The sequence below is a fragment of the Corvus kubaryi genome, unplaced genomic scaffold, assembly GCF_017639235.1.
Source record: "Corvus kubaryi isolate FWS band 111438036 unplaced genomic scaffold, C.kubaryi_AGA036_p1.0 37308, whole genome shotgun sequence".
Classification (NCBI taxonomy): Eukaryota; Metazoa; Chordata; class Aves; order Passeriformes; family Corvidae; genus Corvus; species Corvus kubaryi.
Genome location: NW_024581096.1, coordinates 21,738,278 through 21,759,532, shown reverse-complemented (window position 1 = coordinate 21,759,532; position 21,255 = coordinate 21,738,278). Strand labels below are relative to the sequence as shown.

At 45.6% G+C, this 21,255-nt stretch overlaps 1 long non-coding RNA gene across 1 annotated transcript; it reads right to left on the bottom strand.

Annotated features, from left to right (window-relative positions):
* Positions 1-272: 272 nt before the first annotated feature.
* Positions 273-8,001, bottom strand: LOC121664997. Its single transcript, XR_006016191.1, has 3 exons — positions 7,991-8,001; positions 4,958-4,966; positions 273-460 (listed from the first exon to the last, which is right to left on the bottom strand). It is a non-coding gene; the product is annotated as an uncharacterized LOC121664997 (long non-coding RNA).
* Positions 8,002-21,255: the final 13,254 nt, after the last annotated feature.

The following is a 21,255-nucleotide window of genomic DNA, read 5'->3' as shown; positions in this document are numbered from 1 at the left end:
TGGGTTATGGGTGACAATTCACATCATGCTGCAATTGACACCAAGCATCTTGGCAGTGCCCTGGGCCTCAGCAGGATCAGGCTGGTTGGCTCCTCCATCAGACTACCAAAGCTTTTCTGCATAATCATATTTTGTTCAAGTGTCAGTGCTCTGGGCTTTTTTCATGCTGTGGCATGAATAATACTGGTTTACACCTTTTAAATTAGCTACTGCTTTCTATAGGAGTGCAAAACAATTCCAAAAATCTTTGCAAATGCTGCAGTTTCCAGCAGCCCATGCAATTCTACTCTGCTCTGGTGAGGCCCCACCTGAAGTTCTGCATCTGGGGGGTCCTCAGCACGAGAAGGACATAGAACTGCTGGACCAAGTCCAGAGGAGACCACGGAGGTGCTCCGAGGGCTGAGCACCTCTGCTCTGGAGACAGGCTGGGAGAGCTGGGGGTGTTCTCCAGGTGAAGGGTCTGGGGACACCTTATGTCAGGCTTTCTGTACTTAATGGGGTTTTGGAAGAATCATGGACACAGATTTTTTAGCAGGGCCTGATGTGACAGAACAAGGGGTGATGGCTTTAAACTGAAGTAGTGTCAACTTAGGGCAGGTAAAAGGAAGAAGTTTTTTCTGCTGAGAGTGGTGAGGTCCTGGCACACGTTTTCCAGGGAAGCTGTGGCTGCCCCTGGATCCCTGGCAGTGTCCAAGGCCAGACTGGACAGGGCTCGGAGCAATCTGGGACAGTGGAAGGTGTCCCTGCCTACGGCAAGGGGTGGAATGAGATGAGGTTTAAGGTCCCTTCCAACCCAAACCATCCTGGTATTCTATTTCATGACTCTGAGTCATGTGCCATGTTGTTAAGAACATGAATTTGTGATATTAGATAGGACCAGTTCTTGTCTGGGGCAGATTTTTGCTGTTTGGTGGGAAATTAAGATGTGCATTTCTTTTCTTTCTCTGCCAGCAGCTTCACTTGCAGTGCATTGAGCACCAGAAGATCTTCCAAGCACTCTGCTGAACATAAACCTTACCCTGTGTTTTCTTTGGCATCTGTGCAGGAAACTGCCAAGTCCTGAAACAAATGGGTGCAGGAAATGTTCTGGTGCTGGTGTTATGCCAAGGTGGGTGCTAGTGCTGAATCCTGACACTGCCTAAAACTTTTCCTCTCCTGGGGTGGATTTACAAGGGAGATGCTGGGTAAGGGGAGCAATAAATAACGCTGCTCTCCCAGGTGGGGTGAGACCTAAGAGACCAGAACAAGACCTGACGACTAACTGCTGAGTCTTGGCAGCCTTCTGTGGTGTCCAAAATCAGCGGCAGAAACATTAGGGATCTTTCCGTGTCTTCAGACTCCTGTGGCTTTGCCTATGTGACCAGAGGCCAGGGAATCAGCTGCCTGTGGGCAAGATGGTTAAATCCAGGCAAAAGGTGCTTGGATTTTGCAGCTTTTAGTGGAATAAAATGAAATATCCACCTGATGGCAGCAGAGAACGGGGAATTGGAGAGCCTGGGCTGGGTGAGCAGTCGCCAGCCCCGCTGGCTGCTCAGTGCGCAACGTGCATCGGGGGATCCCCAAAATGTGGAACATGCTTTGGGGATGTGGCCTTTCCATGGCAACAGCCGATGTCCCCTGTCCCCGAAAGAGCTCACTCACATCATCTGTGTGCCCTGCTGGAGAGGAAAAGTCCATGTGGGGTTCAGGTACCGCTTTTGGGGGTGCCAGGGCACGATGAGCAGTGTGAGGTGCCTGGTGTGGTTGGAGGATGGCCTCTGCCCAGCAGCAGCATCTCCAAAATCCATGTGCAGAGAGCTGTGATGGCACAGCTGCAGGCTGGGTGCCCAGAGTGGCCCCTGCAAGTGGTGCTGGCTCGAGACACTGTCCCTTCAGCCATGGGCATGATCCTGGTGGTGGCTGTCGGTATCAGGGGGAGTGGGAGAACGGGACATGGATAGACCTAGCTGGGAATTTGGGCACTTCCCATGATGTGTTCGAGCACAAGAGCCCTCAAAGCAAAACTGGGGAGCTGTTTTAGAAGGGACAGAAGAACTGAAAAGCAGGAGAAGGGTTGGTATCAATGCAGGTCTTGGGGAAAGAGGTGAGACCAGTGACCACAACTTGTAGCAGGCACCTTTCTGCAGAGCACAAACAGCTTTTTGTGGCCATATGATCAGCATCTTTCCAGGGTTTGCTGGAATAGGCAAGGATGTGGGTCTTCCTGTGTGCCACAGAGACATGGCAGCCATCTGTGGCACATTGCACTGAAGACAACTTCTTTTTTCCTTAATTGAAACTCTTGTTGAGGAATAATCATGATCCTGTGACTTTGACTTCTATTCTGACAAACTTTGCGTCATGGGAGGGGTAGTCAAGAAAAGTTTTAGGGAATGTCTCAAAGGAGCACTCTTAAAGCAAAATAACTTTCTGTATGTAAAATATTTTCCTTTTGGAATTTGATTCTGTTGGGAAAAAATGTACTTTTAAGTGCTCCATTTGAAAAAAAAGTGCAAAGCCCGTCCTGCACCTTCCCTCCCCAAACCCTGCTAGGATGTCCCCACCATTGCCATCAGCTCAGGTCACCAGCCAGGAGAGAGGATGATTTGCTGCCATGAAAACATGGGGCTGCTTCAACCTGAAGCCCCTTCCAAAACCAACCAGGGAGTGGAAGCTTGTTGTCATCCCAAAGGTAAATCCTGTGCCTATCCCTAATGCCTGGGCTCTTGTTTCCATGTGTTTCAAGGGACCAAAGGGGAAAAAAAAAAAAACCAAGAAGGAACAAATCCAAACACAACTATTTGAAAAACATTGCTTTTATTGAAAACTATTAGGAAAAAATTATTTCTGTAAAGGGCTGTCCAGCCCTGGCGCAGCTGCCCAGGGCAGTGGTGGAGTCCCCATCCCTGGAGGGGTTTAAAAGCCATATGGATGTGGCACTTGGGGACACGGGTCAGTGGTGGCCTTGGCAGTGCTGGGGGAATGGTTGGACTGGATGGTCTTGGAGGGCTTTTCCAACCTGAACAGTTCTGTGATTCTGTGCTGGCAGAGTAATACAGATGTATGAAGTTGAAAAATCAAACATGGAGGGTCACTGCTGCTGTTGTTAGCTTTGAAGAGCTGTCTGGTCTTTGTGTGATTACTGGCCCATTGATGAGAATAATTGGAAAATAGTATTTATATCCATATGACCTTCCAGTGACCAAGTAATCAGAGCAACAGCACATCATTGATTTGGTGTCAGGTGAAGACCAGTTGGGAACACGCAGTGACGAGCGGGAGGGCAGCCTTGTTTGAAGACCAAGGAAAGCTGAACAAGTTGATTTCAAAGATAATCTCATTCTGCATTCAAAGAGAACCTTTAGCTAATAATGTTAAATGCTAACAAAAGAGACTGTGGTCAGTTGCGGGTAATAAACTATTAATTAGAGCTTTGTCAGAAATGACTCTTGACCTTTGAGAGAAGACAATAAGCAATTGGGGGTCCTTTGTTTCCATGCTCTTGACTCCAGCAGTGTCAAATGTTGGATACAGGTGAGTTATGTTGTTCTTCCCCTTTGGGAAAGGTGATGCCCGGTAATTTGAGGATATTCAGCAACTTAGAAACTAATTAGTTTAAAATTAAATTTTCCACTCTGCCAGGCCAGGCACAATAAGACAAGGCCTTAAGACACAAGAGAGCACTTTGGAAAGGAGTAAAGGGTGACTGGGTACATGAAAGAGCCCAGCACGCCTTTCAGGTAGATCCAGCCACCCTAATTAAGTGGAACACAAAACTGTGCCCCGGCTCCTGCAGATCTGAGCTGCTGCCAGTGCTCATGGGATCCCAGAGCCTGGAAAGCTGCCAGGGCTGGGGGAGATCCCCCTGATATCCCAAATCGTCCCCATGCACCACTTTGTCATGGGATAGTCTCTGCCCACCTATACCTTCAATTCCTTTTCACTCTCCTCCCTTCTGCAGGAAACTGGGTGGATAAAACAAGCTCAGCTGCCTCACTGAAGACCATTTAAAAGTTTTAAAAATCAATTAAAATATTTAAATTAATTAAATTAATTGTGGGCAGAAATGATGGGCTTGCAAGCAACTGCTGTGCCTGTTACATCCCACTGCTGATGAGCTGAAATCTGCCTCTGAAGGATGGAGACCCAAACCCCATCTCTTCCCTCACACTTGGATTTCCTTCGTTACACCTCTTGCCCTCAGAGCCCCACTTTAGTTAAACCTAATGCTCCCCATTCCCAAGGTCCTGGTACAGCCCCAGATTTGTGGGCTCCTCTCACCCCATGGTCATCTCAGGGCTGAGGACAGCTGCTCACCACAGGGCCACATCTTCCCTTCTTGGCCAAACACATGGTCACTGTGGGACGCACTGAGTGTGCCCAGCAGGACACAAAGTGTCTGTGATGAGGAAGGTGAGCTTTTCTCATGGGATGTGCTTCACTGCCTGGAGCCTGTCCACTGCACCAAAACTCTGCAAGTATTTGTAGGATTGGGCTCTAGTGGAGTAAATCCTGCCAAGTAGGAGTCTCCTCTTGAGTGCCATCAGGTTACAATTAATTTGGGTTACTACAGAAAGGTGTTTTTTTAAAACCGAACCAAACCAAACAAAAAGCCACAAACAAAAAGAACCCCCACACAAACTCACCACCAAATAAACAAACAACAACCAAAGCAAAAAAATCTTTCTGAATGTCCTCAAACTACTTTTTGAAATACAAACAAACCCAAGGAAGGGTTATGTTAATCATGCTAAAAGCCATTCCCCAAGCCCCCAGAAGCCCCAAGCCCCTACTCCAGGCCAGCTCTGCACCACCATCCTCTATCTTGTGGTTAACATCGTTGAACGCTGGAGAAACTGTAATTGTTCATAAGCAAAGTAGCACTTCCCAAAGTACAGTATTTGTTTAATGGATCGTTAAACCAATATAAATAACACTGAAGCATGCATGGAAGCAACGAGGATTTAAACGCAATTACACAGGGAGACTTGGAGCGTGACTGTCCAATCTTGGAGGCTGTGGCATGGAAGGGAGGGGATTAAACCAAGCTCAGGAGGGGTTAGACTCCAAAACACCATTTTAGGTTTTTGCATTTCTTTTCTGCTTAAAGAGAAAATTCTGGGGACGGGCTCTGACCTTTTTACCTTGTTCCTGGAATGATTTCCTCTCTAATGATTTCATCAAGATCAGTGAAATTAAATTAAAAAGGAAAAAAAAGATCATTGCTTCTACAGCTGTGGGAGTTGTTGGCGGTGATATGAATGAAAAAACCATGCCACTTTTGGAGAGGATCTTGGAGTTGTCCTACTGTATCTGACATCTGTAGATTCACTTCCAGAGGGGAACTCAATGACCATTTTAGCTGACCTGCCAGAGAATTTGCTGCAGTTTTGACTTGTTCAGGTATGTAGTTTGGTAACTCACTGTGTGGCTTCTTGGTCTGCTGCTCTTTTTTTTTTTTTTTTGAGAAAGAAGATCTCAGCATTGTAGCTGGAGGAAAACAGCATGGTTGGGCTAAAGCCTCCTCCGTACACTGGTCATCTCCAATCACTGACCTTTACTGCATGGGGAGGTAATTTAATGCTCTGAAAATGCCAGTTATCAGCCCTAGTGCAGCCTCACTGTCTGGTGCAGACACACAATCAATGGAAGTTTGTTATTCTGTTCATTATTACTTAAGCTAACGTAAACACATTTGCCAATAATCAAAAATATTGCACGGGAGAGCTTCGTTGCACCGATGATTTCCATGATCTGTATCCAGCATGGGAGAGCACTTGGGGGCTCCAAATATCTAAAATCTAACTCTAATCTGAGCAGTGGAAAACAGACTATCTTCAGGGTTCTCATCTTCGTTCCTATGGTGGGAGCCTCTTGCAGAGGAAAGGCTGATTCAGTCACAGAACCATCGTAGAATAGCTTGTGTTGGAAGAGACTTTAGTTATCATCTAGTTCCAACCCTTCTGCCATCATCAGGGAGGTCAGCCACTAAATCAAGTTGCTCAGGGCCCCATCCAGCCAGCCCTCACATGCCTTCTGGGTGCACCATGAGGATATGAGGTCTTCATGCACCTCTGTTCTAGGTTGGAGAGGAGCTAATATTCCTCTTTTTGCATCAAGAGCTGAGTTCTGGGCTCTCTGCTGCGTTTTGGTATCTGAGAGCTCTGGATTTTGTCCCTGCTGTGCTTCTGGATGCCTGTGGGTGCCCTTGTCAATGTGATGTGGGGAGAGGGTGATCCCCACAGAGGGATGCTGCTCCCCAGCTGTTGCTCAAAGCCCTACCACACTATAAAAAACATCTATGAAACCCTGTCCTGCCTAATGTGTCCAGATCATTAAGCTTTATTGTTTTTTTGGCGGCTGGACATCCAGTGGGACCTGCCAACCTCCCTTGTAGGTCCTCATCCACTCTAATCCCAGCTCTGGAGCTCAGTGCTGTGTTTTCTGGAGCCAGCAACATCCAGGGGATGCAACCAGAGCAGGCTGGGCCACCCAAGGGTGCCCAGTGTGTGGGATTTTCCTGTCTTTCCCTGGCATGTGAGAGGTGACAGCTCTCCCACCTTCCTGGACCTGGAGAGGGCAGCAGAGAAAAGCAGAGCACCCTTGGCTGCAAGCGCCTGGATGGAGCAGGAGCAGCTGCGTTGCAGTATCCAAACACACTTCTCTGTGAGGAGGGTAATTTAGAGCAATTACACCGATTATTATTGCTTTTCTAATTAGTGCTTTTCCTACAGAATTAGCTGAGTGTTTATTAGGAGCTGCTTGTTGCCAATAGCTTAACTGCTTCAGTACCAGTTTTTATCAAACATTAGAGTGGCTTAATTTTATTATTCCCCCCCCCCCGTGTGTAACTGGTTTTGTTATCTGGTTTCACATAAAAGCCCCAATTAAATATTCATTTTGCTTTGTTACATATGGCATTAAATTTTCATGAGCTGTATGTTCTCCTTGAATTTTGGCGGGGGGGCAGGGAGGAGAGGGGCGAAGAAACCCTCGTTCTCTTAAAGGCAGGGATGCGCACATGTGTTTTTTGCTTTAGTGATAGTGAGGAAACTGGGAAAAACAAAAGAAAAAGGAAAAAAAAAATTCAACAGAAAAAGCCTTTTCTCACCTACAGTAGGGATCCAGCCTTAAACCCACCAGCTTAAAGGAAAAAAAATTGTGAGGCAGGTGGGGTTTCAGTGTCCCTCTTTGCATTGCGGCACAAGGTTGCGGCATCAAGGCTGATTCTGGGAAAAAAAGGCTCCTTGGGGGCAGAGAGGTTGATTTTTCACTCTCAGCCCCTCTACCCCACCTTTCTAAGTGTCTTTGAGCAAGTTTTGTGGGTCTGTAGCCCACACAACCCTTCCTCTGTTCAGTCAGGGTGTCAACTTGTATTTCTGGGAAGGGGTTACATCTTAGCAATGCGGAGGGAAGTGGTTGGGATCAATGGTGGCTTGATCAGGGGATTAACAAAATTAGCAACAATTAAATCCTTACCCTCCTCTCTGATGAGTGGGTAAGGATTTAAAGAGAAAAAATCTGACTTTTTTCTTTTTTAAGCCATGAAATTTAAATTATAACAACAAAGATAAAACTGCATTTGAAGCAAATTCTTTCTATATATCCCATAAAAATCCAATTAAATACTTTCTCCAAAATAATACTTGTTCTTAAGACACCTTAGAGGTTTGTAGTTTGGTTTCTTTTCCTTTTTTTTTTTTTTTTTTAATTATGCGTTCACTGTCAAGGGGAAAGTGTGGTTTTGTTTAATTTTTTGACCAATTCTCTTTGGTCATTTCTTAAGCAGTGTCATGACTTTGTACAAAATTTAAGCACCCCTGTCTTTATCCTTAGGAAACAGTAATGCTTCCCATCTGTACTTTGAATTATAAAGGGAAACAAAAGTGGAAAAATGAGGAAAAAATATTATTCTCAATTTTTCTTCCTCTTCCCTTGCTTTCAGGAGGCAGATGGGGGCGATGGTTCATGGAGAGCCAGGAAAGAGCTGTCACCTTTTTCCTCCTATTACCCTCAGAACCAGACAAAATAATCCAGTGGTTTTCAAAAAGCTTGTAGTATGAATATTTCTGATGACTTTTAATAGTTACACAGTGGGTTTCAACACAGGATACACAGGAAATCCCATGTCCTGCAGAAGGGGCTGGGATGAGCAAGTGGGCTTCAGATCTCCATAAAGGAATTGAAATAATTATCCATCATAAAAAAGTTTCTAACTGGTGACCTTTCTGCCAGTTCTGGCTGTCACAGCCATGCATGACTGCCTGTGGTGAGCTTGAAGAGCTGCCTTGAGCAAGGAAACACATTTTTTTTCTATTTGAGGGTAAAATAGGTTAAAAATACCTGTCCAGCATAGGCAAACCAAATGCCCTCAGTGTTTCTGGATGCGATCTGTATAACTGATTTTATATATTATAATTAACTATTAAAATGTAATGTAAGTAAAATTATATATATTTCTGTGTATCTTATATTATATTTATATATATAGATATTTATTTAAGGACATATTTCTCCCCAGTATCAAGGCTTGCGGAATAACTACTTGGCAAAACATTGACCAGAATATCAAATCCTCCGAATTATGTCCTACTTATGGGTTTCCAAAAGCGAGCTTTAGAATAAATTCCAGGGGATAAGTAGAATGGGAAATACACAGGCTAATATGTGTACACGCATCGTGAGCGGCGCCGCTGCAACGGCTCGAGCCGGGGAAGGTGGGAAGATAAATGAAATTCATAGTCAATGCATCATTTCTTATCCCCCTCTTGGGGCAAAGGGTTCAGGTTTTGTTTGGTTTGGATTTCTTTTCTTGCCTGTGTTCGTCTGTGACTTCTTTGCAGCTATCCCTGAATGTGAGAGTAGGAACAGGGAGACCTCAGGGTACCTGGTGGGACCATCTCAACCTTCCCAGGGTCTTCAGGCACATCCCTGACACTCGGGGATGGGCTTCTCTGAGGCACCAGAAGTCCTGATTTTGGATAATGTAATATATTTCTTATTTTTAAATTTTTTTTTAAAAGTTGACTTCAATTACTAATTCCTTTCTTTGCTTTAAATAGCAAATTTTAAACCAAGCTTAACTGCAAAGAACCTATGGAGCATATTAGAGGTGAATGAAAGCTGGAGGAGAACACAAATCATTCCCATGTCAGAATGTGAACCAATTCACTAAATAGCATTTACTAAATAACATCAAATTAAACAGATTTTTTCTAGAAAGAAAATGCTCAAAAATTAAGAGGCAAAGCATCATTTTAAGTTAATCTAAATGGCATATTTAAATTTCTAAATAGTGTTTTGAAATGATCCAAAATTACTCAGAAAATGTGAAGCCCCTGTCACCTCTGCTGTCTTTGAAAAAAAAAAAAAATGAAGCAAGATGGGTTTAAACAACCCTTTAAAATAATTTTTAATATCTTTAAGAGAAAAATAAACCCCCTTTGCTTATTGGTTTCACATGCTGTTTTTCTCCCAGTTTTTGAGGGGCTGGAAAAAAAGGAAGAACCTTTCAATTTGATCCCTAGGACAGTGGGTAGCTGGTGGGGAGGACATGGAGTGCTCTGGGCAGGATGGACATTTGAATGGCTCATCTCTCCACCAGCATCCAAGGCAAAGGGGTTTTTCTGCCCTGACTTTGTCTCCCTGTTAGTTTAAATATGGTTTTTTTGTAGGTACAAGCATGGACAGGTCACTCTTATGGTTTGGCATTCAAATTCTTCTCTCCTATCACATGCATCCAACCTGGCCTTGGGCACTGCCAGGGATCCAGGCGCAGCCACAGCTGCTCTGGGCACCCTGTGCCAGGGCCTGCCCACCCTCACAGACAGCAATTCCTTCCCAATATCCCATCCATCCCTGCCCTCTGGCACTGGGAAGCCATTCCCCCTTGTCCCATCACCACATGCCCTTTTAAAAAAATCCCTCTGTCTTTCTTGTAGGATGAGATAAAGGACTTCAGGAGGACAAAATTTCCTTGTATTTGCAACAGCAGGGGAAAAGCTGAAGCCATTTGCATGATCAAGTGCCTAGAACTACTTTTCAAATTGTTACTCCCGTAATTGAATCGTTGCCCAGAGAGGCTGTGGCTGCCCCATCCCTGGAAGTGTTCAAGGCCAGTTTGGACAGGGTTTGGACCAGCCTGGGATAGTGGAAGTCTGTTTAGACCATAGCCTGAAAAACATAACTCTTGACGAGGTCTGTGCACTGTATTCCCAGTGAGTTTGTCTCTTTCCTAATGTGAGCTCTCCAGAAGCCAGACCTTAGAGAGAATTCTTGGGGAGAAAATGGGGAAAAAAGCACAGGCTAATACACACAGGGTCAGCAAAGCTGCTCTCCTAAGAGTTTAAACAGAGCAAGGCAGCCAGGGATGAGTTTTGATTGTTGCAAGTTTGATTGCTGCAAGTTCTTCTCCATCTGTGGGTTGTAGCTGAGATGCTGCCGTGGGTTGGTGCTGCTGGAAGGACTGGGACTGTCAGTGCTTTTGGTGGCCAAACAGATACAGGGGTTTGCTACTTGGTGGGATAAATGACCCCAGTGAGGTGGTGCTGGCACAGTGCAGATGAAATAGGGATCATCTAAGGAGGGCTGTGCCTCATTTGGGAAATCACAGAGTCATGGAATGGTTTGGCTTGGAAGAGACCTTAAAGACCATCTCATTTCGGCTCCCCCACCATGGGCAGGGACACCTTCACAACCCCAGGCTGCTCCAAGCCCTGTCCAATCCAGCCTTGAACATTTCCAGGGATGAAGCAAATGGACACGTGGAATCTGTGTCTTTTCGGAGAAAGTGACCAATTTGAGACAGACATCACTGATTTTCCAGCCACGAGCCAGGGAAACAATGATTTGCAAGTAGTGCTGTGCACGCAGGATTCTACTCTTCCCAGGACAAATTTGAGGGAGCAGCAGTCAAATCCAGGTCAGCTCTGTTTTCACCTTGAGGCTGATGAGGGAGTTTCTGCTGGAGTTCATTTTTCTGATTTCTGTAAACCGTGTTTCCCCACGTGGAAGTGCACCCCTCGCTCGGGAAGAGCCATGACACCTTCTTTCCCTCAGGTGGCAGCCACCCCTCAGGGATGCCAGGCGTAAGGAGCACCTTGTCCTCTGGAAAACCCTACTTCTGGAGGCTGATGAGCAATAATAACCTGAGATGGGAATCACCCAGGGTTGGTGAGCAATCCCTAAAAAACAGCATGGACCACCTTTAAGTGTGCTGGCCCCACAGCATGACAAGGGCACGGAACCTCTTTCCTCCAGCATGAGGATCAGACCTTGTCCCCGCAGGGTTTGGGCTGGAGGTTGGAAATCGAGCCGAGTTCCCTGGCCCGTGGCTCAGTTGCATGGAAACAGAAATGCCCCAGCAGGTTAAGAACTGGCTCTTCCACCTAAAGGATGGAAAGAAGGGGGGGAAAAAGCAAGAGAGAGAAAGAGCTGCTGCCATTGAATAATTGATGAGTCTCAGACCAATCAATGCGACAGCAGAGCAGGGCTAATTAAAGGTTTCTGAGGAATCCCTGTAGTAATTTACTTGAATGTAAGAAGTTCATATTCTCTCTCCCTTTTTTTCCCCTCCCTGTTCCCAGGAATTCCAGTTTTAGGCTTCGGCGGTCTCTAACCACCGCTCACTTTTCCCCTCCAGGGGGATGTTTGCTATGGAAATATGCAATTAATATTGCAGCAATCATAATTGCTAATTATTAAAACAATGCTACCCCCTTTTTCATGGCCTACTTTCTTGCTCAAAATGATTTAAATAACAGGGAAAAGGAAAAAAAAAAAAGAAGCAGAGACAAGGTGGCTGGGGCTCAGCTGAGCCAGGATTAAGCGCTGAGCATGGCTGGGTTTGGCCGTAGTTCGGTGAATTCGCACATCTGCCTGAAAACTAAGGGCAAGGTGATGCTGCCGGTGAGTGGCCCTTGCCATAACCTTGAGCCATGCCAAAAAATCACCGTGCAATGCCAGAACAACCTTAACCCATTTATTGATGAGGGTAGGTGGATGGTCTGCCTGTGTCTCTGAAGCAGCTGTCGTGGTGCTGTCCTGGTGTTGCCATGAAATATTAATAGTCAGTGATGAGGAATTAACTGTCAGAGGTGTAGGCCATCCAGGGAAAAGTGAATCAGGCAGGGAAGAGTTGCTCAGTGCCAGGGACCTGGTCTGGGGAGAGGATGCAATTCCCTGTCACACCTGGCCAGGGCTTGCCATACCACAAAACAAAAGAAAATAGCAAAAAAAAGGGGCTTTTTGGGCAGCCCAGATGTTAGGAACCTGGGGGAGTGGAGCAGATCACAGCCAGCTCATGGTGCTTCCTACAGGACTTAAAACCCCAAAGTTGGACTTCGGGAAAGCAGCCTCAAGCTGTGCCAGGGAAGACTTAGTTTGGCTATTAGGAAAATTTCTTTATGGAAAATTTATTTCTGTTTCTATGCAGCACAGGCTGCCCAGGGCAGTGGTGGAGTCCCCATCCCCGGAGGGATTTAAATGCCGTGTGGATGTGGCACCTGGGGACATGGGGTAGTGGTGACCTTGGCAGTGCTGAGGAATGGTGGGACTCAATGACCATAGAGGGTTTTTCCAACCTGAATGATTCTGTGGTTGTCTGATGGTCAGGAGTTGAAACGTTGTGAGGCTGAGTTGCTCCCCATGCTCTGCACCCCAACTCTTTCCTGACCCATTGCTTGGATCACATGGCAGGGAAACTGGACTCAGCTGGGGCGGGACGGAGGGAGCTCACACATGGCACCACAGGAGTTCGCACGGATTTAGACCTACCTGAGAGGCCGTGGTAAGAGCTGCCGGCGCCCAGAGCACTTGTAGAACTCCTTGGAGCACCTCCTCCACACCGTGGCAGCTGCTGCCATTGTGAGGGGAGGGCAGTTAAATAACAGTCTGCACTTAACCACAGAGCGACCACGGCGTGAAGAGCACCGGGGTGGTTCCATCGCCCTCATGAATGCAGAGGGAGAAAGCTGAAAATCCTGCTGCTGAGGGTGCTGGCGTCGCATTCATGCACTGACAGCAGCCTGCAGGGATCCGGGATGGGGGGGTGTGGTGGGTTGAACCTGAATCTGCTGGGGGCTTCTGGAAGCAATGTATGTGGAAATAAGGCTTTAAAAAGTCCCCCCTGTCTATTGAGGCTAGAGACAGAGCTGTTTTCTCCTGCACATAAATGAAAGTAAAAAATTGTCGGGGTTATAATAAAACATGAAAGGCTTATGTATAAGCTAGGAAGCAAGGCTGTGAATGGGTTCCTGGTGGTCTCAGGTGGTGAAAGGTGTAGCTATAATACAGCAAGCAATTAGAAACAGGTTTGCTATTAACTGGTTTACTTTGCTGGCTGCTTTGATGGAGCTGACCTTTCCCTCCCAGCCCATCCTGGAGCAGGTGACAGGTTGGAGAGTGCCTGGCCCTCACCCCTCCCTGTTAAGTACAGGTTTCAGTCCCACGTATCATATCTTTTCCTGCCAGAGGGGAAGGCTTTGGTGTGTGTAGGGCTGATGGAGTGATGGTTGAGCCCTGGCTCTAATTGTAGCGTGTAGGCAGTGCAAACCTGTGGTGGGGAAGGCAGGAGGAATGGGCTGAGCTCTGTGTTGCTCCTTCAAGAGCAAAAAAATAAACACCCTGGTGGATCTGGGATGTTTGAGGAACTTTATTTTTCTCTCTCTCTCATTACAGTGGGATGCACCACCTCTAAAAATCCCCATGTGTTTTGTAGCACTGTCAAAGGTTCATTACCGATGTTACTGGCTGATGTGCCTGGAATATTTCCTATTTGCCCTAGGAGTGAGTGGGGAGTTCTGTTAAGAGACAAAAATTTTCCTGATTTGCTGAATTTTTATTTTCAAAGGACTTGAACTAAGTAGTCTTTTCCTGCAGCTCATGAAGCTGCCTGGAAGTTACCTGATCTAGTTTCAAATCCACCACTGATCCTGCTGGGATTTGAACCAGTAATTTGAAGAAAAGCTTTCTGCTGCTTTTCTTAGGTGTGCTCTGCTTTCCACCACCAGGCATCTGGTTGGGTGACCGTGATGAAGAGGCAGAATGGGCAGGTGGTGGTTGGCTTCTGCAGAGGGAGAAAAGGAATTGCTGCCAGTTCCAGTGGGTAACGAACAATCGGTTTTGAGCTGGGCATGGCAGAGGTGCAAAAGCTGCTGCTGTTACAGCTCCAGCCAGGTGACTCCTGTCTCCATTTTGATCTTTACCACACCTGAAGCTGCACATTTTTGTTCACTATAAATGTCTGGTCCAGGGGAAGGTGTCTCTCCCCATAGCAGGGCATGGAGTGAGATGAATTTTAAGGTCCCTTCCAACCCAAGTCATTCTAGGATTCTGGGAAATGGAAAATGCAGGTACAGAAGCAACTGAGAGGAGTCACTCAAGGCTGCTGAAAAGCCAGGCAGATAGCAGTCTGCTACAGACCTTTTCTTAACCTTGTGCTAGACAGAGCTTTAACCACCACATCTTCCAAATCTGCTCCCCTCACTTGGTACCTTCCTCATCTCCATCACACCAATAACACCTCAGTTGCAGCTTTGGGGAAGATCCATTGTCAATTATTTAAGAAAATTGCCGCTGCTGGTTTCTGCAGGCTTGAGCACCCCTCTAAAGTGCTGCCAAGACCCACAGCAGGCTCCCAGTGGAGTATATAACTCCTCTCCTTCCCAAGCTGAATGATTACATCTTCACCCAGAGCTGGTAGGTGAGCAGTTCAGATCTGCCCCTAAATTCCAAGGGTCTTGGATCCCATTGCCAGGTTTGGAAGAAAATCAAAACACCCTCCTGTCCAGCAGGTGTGGGCCACCAGGCTGATGGGACCCTGTGTGCCAGGATCCTACTTGGCTCCTGGATGGCAGCAGATGGTCGAACAAACATGACTGTTAATCCAGCCAAATTACGGCAACAAGTTTGAGGATGTTTGCATTCAAATTCACACTCTTCGCCTCCTCGGATGAGGCTGCTTGTTAATTAAAAGGTGAGAAGTAAAATCAAAGCAAAACCAGAAAAGGGGTGACTGTGCCCAAACACCGGGCGGTTTTTCATCACCTGTAATCAGGTGCACAGCGAGGAGAGACGGACCTTACATGGTAAAAGATTGGCCTGTGCACTCATCCTGGGATGGAGGGAGCGTCTCCGGAGGAGAGGAACTGGTTAAAGCTGCGGCCAGGGTGTAGCAGCAGGATCCTGTGCGTGAGTGGTGAAGGATTGGTGGGCTGTAATGATGCGCGCGGGCTGTATGGAAATGCCCACCAGCCCTCGGCAGCGGCCGCGGTGCAGACGGGGGGACGCGGCACCGAGAGGCAGAGGGAGCGTTATTGATGCGCTCGCCTCGGGGAGGGAAGCGGATAATGGATGTGGGATGTTGGCCGTGCTTTGTCATCAAACGAGGGGCCTGAAAGATGGTGCACTGGAATATTATCAGTCATTCCTTGATCAAGATGTAATGCTCTCAGGGTCCTTTTCTTTCTCTCTTTCTCCCCCACCGCAGCTGAGAACACTTTTATTTCTCCCTCTTTGACCTTTTTGCTTTGGCGTTTGGGATGTTTGGGTCCATTCTGCTTTTAACCAAGAGAGCACTACCCTCTCCTCTCCTCTTCCTCCCTTCCCCCAGGCCCGAAGATACTGGTATGAACTCGAGGAAATCATGTTTCCTTATCTGTGTGGCTTCGTCTTGAAAAAGCCTCTTGCTTTTCACTCCCCCCTTCCCCTCCATCCCGTTAATAGATTATGTGTATGCATACAAATACTTAAGTTTTATTTCTACAGTACTATAGGTAAGAATAGTGCTTCATAAACAAATAAAAAGGTCAGTCCCTGCTTTGAGATTGCCATCATAACACAGCAAGGGATGGCAAATAAGGGGTTTTATTACATCTCACCTGTATTTAGGCAAATCAAACAATTGCATTTTTTACAACCCTGCGTAATGGCCTGATGCAACCAAATGAGACCTCTCTCCCGGGGAGTTTAAGCAGCATATTAGCTTTATCACTTGATGACCCATAAAATGGTTGTGCACCCCTTAGTGATTACCTGACTTACTCAGCACAGCTTGGCAGGGAGGATATTTAAATATTTTTTGCATTATCAGTTTCACAATGTCATAGTTCTAGTCATCAGCCTTTCAAAGGAGTTGCCTTTCTGTATCTATATGGGGTATCAGACTAAGGAAAAGGGGATTGGGAAAAGAAAAATAAGGTTTCTCCATATCTTGGAGGCAGAACTACAATTTGGGGCATCTTCTCTTCCCCCCATGTCTCCTCTGATGGCATTTCATTGTATGAATTACTTTTTAGTTGTGAACCTCTTGGTGTTGATGGACAGGGTAAATGGAGAAATATTTCCTCTCCCATGAAGTGGCAGTGGTGCGGTGTGTGCTGCAGAGTGGTGTTAAGATGCACAACAGAAAAGAGCTTGGAGTAAATCCTGCACATCATCTCTGCAAGCTGCACGTGGCAGGAGAGCCCCAGTGCGTGGGCTGGTTTTCTGGGCTGCAGAGCTGTCCATCCACCTTTGCACACTGCAGCCAGTTTTTGTTGTGTTTATCATCATCTCTTCGCTAATTATGTCTCAGCACAAGGTGCCACAACACCATGTTCATGTCTCTTGGTAGGGTTCATTTGCAGAAATGCCAGGTTAGGGGCTGCTCCCAGGTGAAGGCGGTCCGCAACTGGAGCAGATGCTGAGCAAACTCTCACCAGCATTCCACTGAGTCACCTCTCATAATAAATGAGAAATGTTGCTTTTCTGCAGCTGACAAAGAAATCTGCAGTAGAGAAACTCTCTGGGTTGGCTTTAGAAGGAGTGTTTCAAAGCACTTATAGTCAAACATCTCCTCCACTCCATTTGGGGTTGTTTCTCCTTCCTTGTGAATAGCTCCCAAATAAAGGGTGTAAGTGATGACAGCACCAGTGTTTGCCTGTAATTCCCTACACTACAGCTGGAAAGGTAGGAAAAAGTGATGCAAAAGGAATGTGCTCCAGAGCAGTTTTTGAGAGAACAGCAATACCCTTGGAGGAATGAGATCCAAAAACTGGGTCTCGGGACAAGAACTTTTAATGACAGTGCTTTTGAGCACCTTAGTTTTGGGGTGTTGCTTTGTGTGTAAAGCAGGTTAGAGAAAAGTTTTTTTTTTTCATTTTGTTGAAATCTTCAACCTTTCAGAATTCACATTTTGCTGAATTCAGATAAAAATTAGAAATCAAATATAAGCAAATATTTTTGTACCTTTTCAGAAAAACTCAGCTGATTATTTAATTGAAAAGAACTCCTAAATTTAAATTTAAGTCTGCTGAAGGCATGAAAAGAAATATGACTTGAGATGAAATAAAATTTCTTGAAATGAGACATTTCAGTATTCTAAAAAGTTTTTCTGTTTCGTTGTATAAAATCTTGTTGTAATCAGTATGAGAAATACTTCGTGTTTACCAAAAGTGCGTTGCTCCTGGGAAATATATTCTCAGTGGAGATATCTCAGATATTATGGACCACTCTGCTTTTTAGGTAGGAACCTAGGCAGTTATTTACTTTGGCTTTGGGTTTCTTAAAGATAGCTTCTCACTGATTTTCTGGCCCAGAGATCCCCCCCAGTTTGACTTGGTCACCATGCTTGCATGGACCACAACCCGGCTAAAACCTGAGGTCATAACTTCAATCTGCCCCCGCTTAGAGGTGTTCTGGGTAATCCTGAGACATCTGGACACCTGATTTTGGGAATTTCATTCCCATCTGCTTTGCAATTTGGCTTCATACAACCTCTCTTTGCTGGAGGATGCATTGAGACTTACTGATCTCCATCCACATGACGTACATCATTGGAGAATGGATGAGATGTTTGAGCAGCAAGGCTACTCACAGCTCCTACAGCATGTTGTCAATGGGTCCAAATGTCACCAAATGTCACTGAACTTGTAGATGAGCCCAAAATCGCACCATCTTTGGGCTGCAAAGGAGGGTGATAATGTAATCTCTGCTATTGGCCTCACTCACAGTGTCTCCATCTGCCAATGGCCTGAGGATCACTTAAGAGTAATCTTCCGATCTTCGTGGAAAATTTTGAGGCTATGAGGTGAGATATCTTATCTTAAATAATTCTCAAACTGCACAGGCCTCCCTATTCCTACTGATCCTGTTTCATCAATCACATTGAAACTTCACTAGTCTCTGTGGGGATTCAGTAAGCAGGTATCGCAAAGGGTTTCCACTGTACGGTGATAGATCTTCTCTCCTGAAGTATGTCCACTGAGCATATCAATAGTAGGATTTACTCCCACGAGATAGACCCCGGGCCTTAGTTATAGGCCACCATCCTATTCATTACCTTGTCACTGGTTCCAGCTCTGGTTTGATCTCAGAGGGCTGTGTAGGGAGCACACCTTAGTAACCAGAGCAGGAGAGCGCTTTGAGATTCTGTCACCGACTCGGTGGAGTCACCTCGGGCAAGCCACTTGCCCCCAGATCACCAAAACTACATTGGCTCTTCAAACTTGTTGACACAGATGGGAAATTGTGGGTTTTTTTGAGGATTTTGACTCTACTCAAGTCAGGATGTGCTTCCCTTTCAGCTCCTGAGGTTCAGTGCACTGGAGAGACAGGAGGTGGAAAGACTGCAGGGTTTCACACAGGAGCAGTGAGAGAAGACGTCACTTGGTGGTGTCCAGAGTGACATTGGGATTCTTCTGTCCATTGGAGCAATGTGTCTTGGGGCAGCTGTAGGAAAGGCATCTGTACTGAAAGGGTTCTTGGCAAGTATGTGATGGGGAGTCCTGTTTTACTGGGAGATGTCCTGCACGTGAGAAGGAGGGGAGATGTCAGCTACTACTTCCATTTCTATTGTCTGCTTTCTCAAAATCCTCTCTGATGCACAAGGAAGTCATCTTTGCCGTTCTAACTTTATTTGGTAGACAGCTGTACCAGATGACCATTGTAGGTTCCTTCCAAATGAATTATTCATGAGCTGTGGTGGCAGAGTCACCACAGCTGGAGGTGATCAAGGAAAAACTGGACAGGGCACTTACTGCCATGGTCTGGTTGAGAAGGTGGTGATCAGTCAGAGATTGAACTCAGTGATATTGAAGGTCTTTTCCAGCCTAAATGATTCTGTGATTCTATTCTTTTTAGATATTACCTTATCTCTCATTTAGTATCTGCCAAATTAATGTTAAGCAAGCCCATCCAGCCATCCTAAATTTGCCTTCTCTGGAAAACCTTTAAAGGGCTGAAGACTGCTATCTTTGAGTCACCAACTGGAAAATAATCATAGAATATACTGAGCTGAAAGAGGCCCATCAGGCTCGTTGAGTACAACTCCTGTCCCTGCACAGACACCCTGACAATCCCATCCTGTGCCTGAGAGCATTGCCCAAATTCTCCTGGAGCTCTCTCAGCCTTTGGGCTGTGACCATTCCCTGCAGAGGTAGATGGTGTTGATCCATATCTAATTTGTTTACAATAACCCACATTCTCTTCTCCTATGCACCAAAGGCTGAAGCTTCTGTACCTTTTTCCATTTATTGTTGCTCCACCAGAAATTACTATCACCTTAGAAATTACTCACATCATTTTTCAGCTTGCTTTTGGATGTCAAACCAAGCAACAATCCAGGAATCTGAGATAAATGCATCAATTTAAGCAATTTTTTTTGTTAGTCTTTGTAATACAGCTTCACCCAAATGCTTCCTAAATCAGGGCTCTGCTTTGGATTTGACAATTCTTTAATGATTTCCGAGACTTGGAGCAAATAATGCAGCTGGCTGCTGAGGGGCTTCACTGTGGGGCCTGGTTTGTGGAAACAAATTCCTAACTATCCTGGTCTATAAATCCTGAGCCTAACACCATGAGACTTTCATCAGTGAATTTGCTCCCAGCATATTGGCATTTTAAGTTTTTGACAATCCCATTTAACCATCTATATTGATTGCAGGTTTGGGTATATAAAAAGGAGCCTTTTTCAGGGGGAGTTTGAATTCCACTGGAGTAGAAGGAAAGCCCCAGATCATGTCAATGCACTTTGATACTTAATTGGCAATCCTGGGATAGTGTAACTTCAATTAAAGTGAAGTCATCCCACATACCTGTCTACTGACCTGAGTTCCTCCATGAACATGACGATGTTTGATAATGAGCACGGAGAGCACACAGTGTAACAGCCCAAGGTATCCAGTGTCCCTACGGCACGAGGTATCAAGTCTCCTTAAGGCACCCTTTCCTTTTGTTTTTCTTTTGGTTATTATTATTATTATTATTATTATTATTTCTTTCCCCCTGTAGTGGCTTTACCCACCTGTAATTGCAATAGAAAGAGGGAGCCAGGAGATATTTCTTTGCAGACGAGACAGTGGTTGTGTTATTATGGTGTATTATGTTACTTTCCATTAGACCAAAAACTTTTCATCTCTAACCCTAGGAGGTGACCTACAGTAAATACAGTGTTGTATTTAGCTTTTGTAAATAGCTTAGCTCTCATGAATGTTTTATAGTGGGGTAAATATCACATTCTCTCCACTTATTTACATCCGCACAGCATCACAGAAGACTTGTTGGTATTAAATATTAATTGTAAGCTTTAGTGAATCTATGCTTTTGTCAAAAGTGCACTGGGCCACACATCTTTTTTGGCCTCACACATTGAGAAACCGCATGATCTTCCGAAGAAAGAACTGGAAGTGCATTATCAGTGTTCTTAACCAAATTGGCCCTCAGCTTGATAGCTGCATCTTCCATTCCTTTCGCCCAGGGAGGAGGGAGAGAAGACACTGGTGAAGATGTACGTGGCTGACCCAACACTTTGGCCTTAGCCTGTGTATCTCTGGCATCTCAGGGCAAGTCCCTGTGGAAGGATTTTGGAGATTTATGAGGGCCAGAATGGATCAGCCAGTCTGGCTTCCTCTGTACCTCGGTCCGGTGACCTTCTTGATTGAGCCAAGAACTTGTGTCTGCCTGAAGTATATCTTACTGGGAAGCAACCACATTTTTGGCTGGAAGATACTAATCAGTGGTGAATCCACCATATCCCCTTGTACACTGCTATTACTTGATGCTTTGTTAATTACTTTTAGAATTATCAATGATTTCCCATGCCGTGCTGTGATTTTCCTGGTTTTTTACTTCTAGACATGGATTTTTGTTGTGCCTTTCCTTGCAGATTTTCAGATCTTATCTTGAATCTTGTACTTTCCTCCTGGGAAGGGCAAGTTCTTGGTATCATGATGGAGGGTAGTAATTCCTCTCTCACTCTGTATATGCCTAGTGAATGGAGCTCTTTCTCTCTGTCAGTTT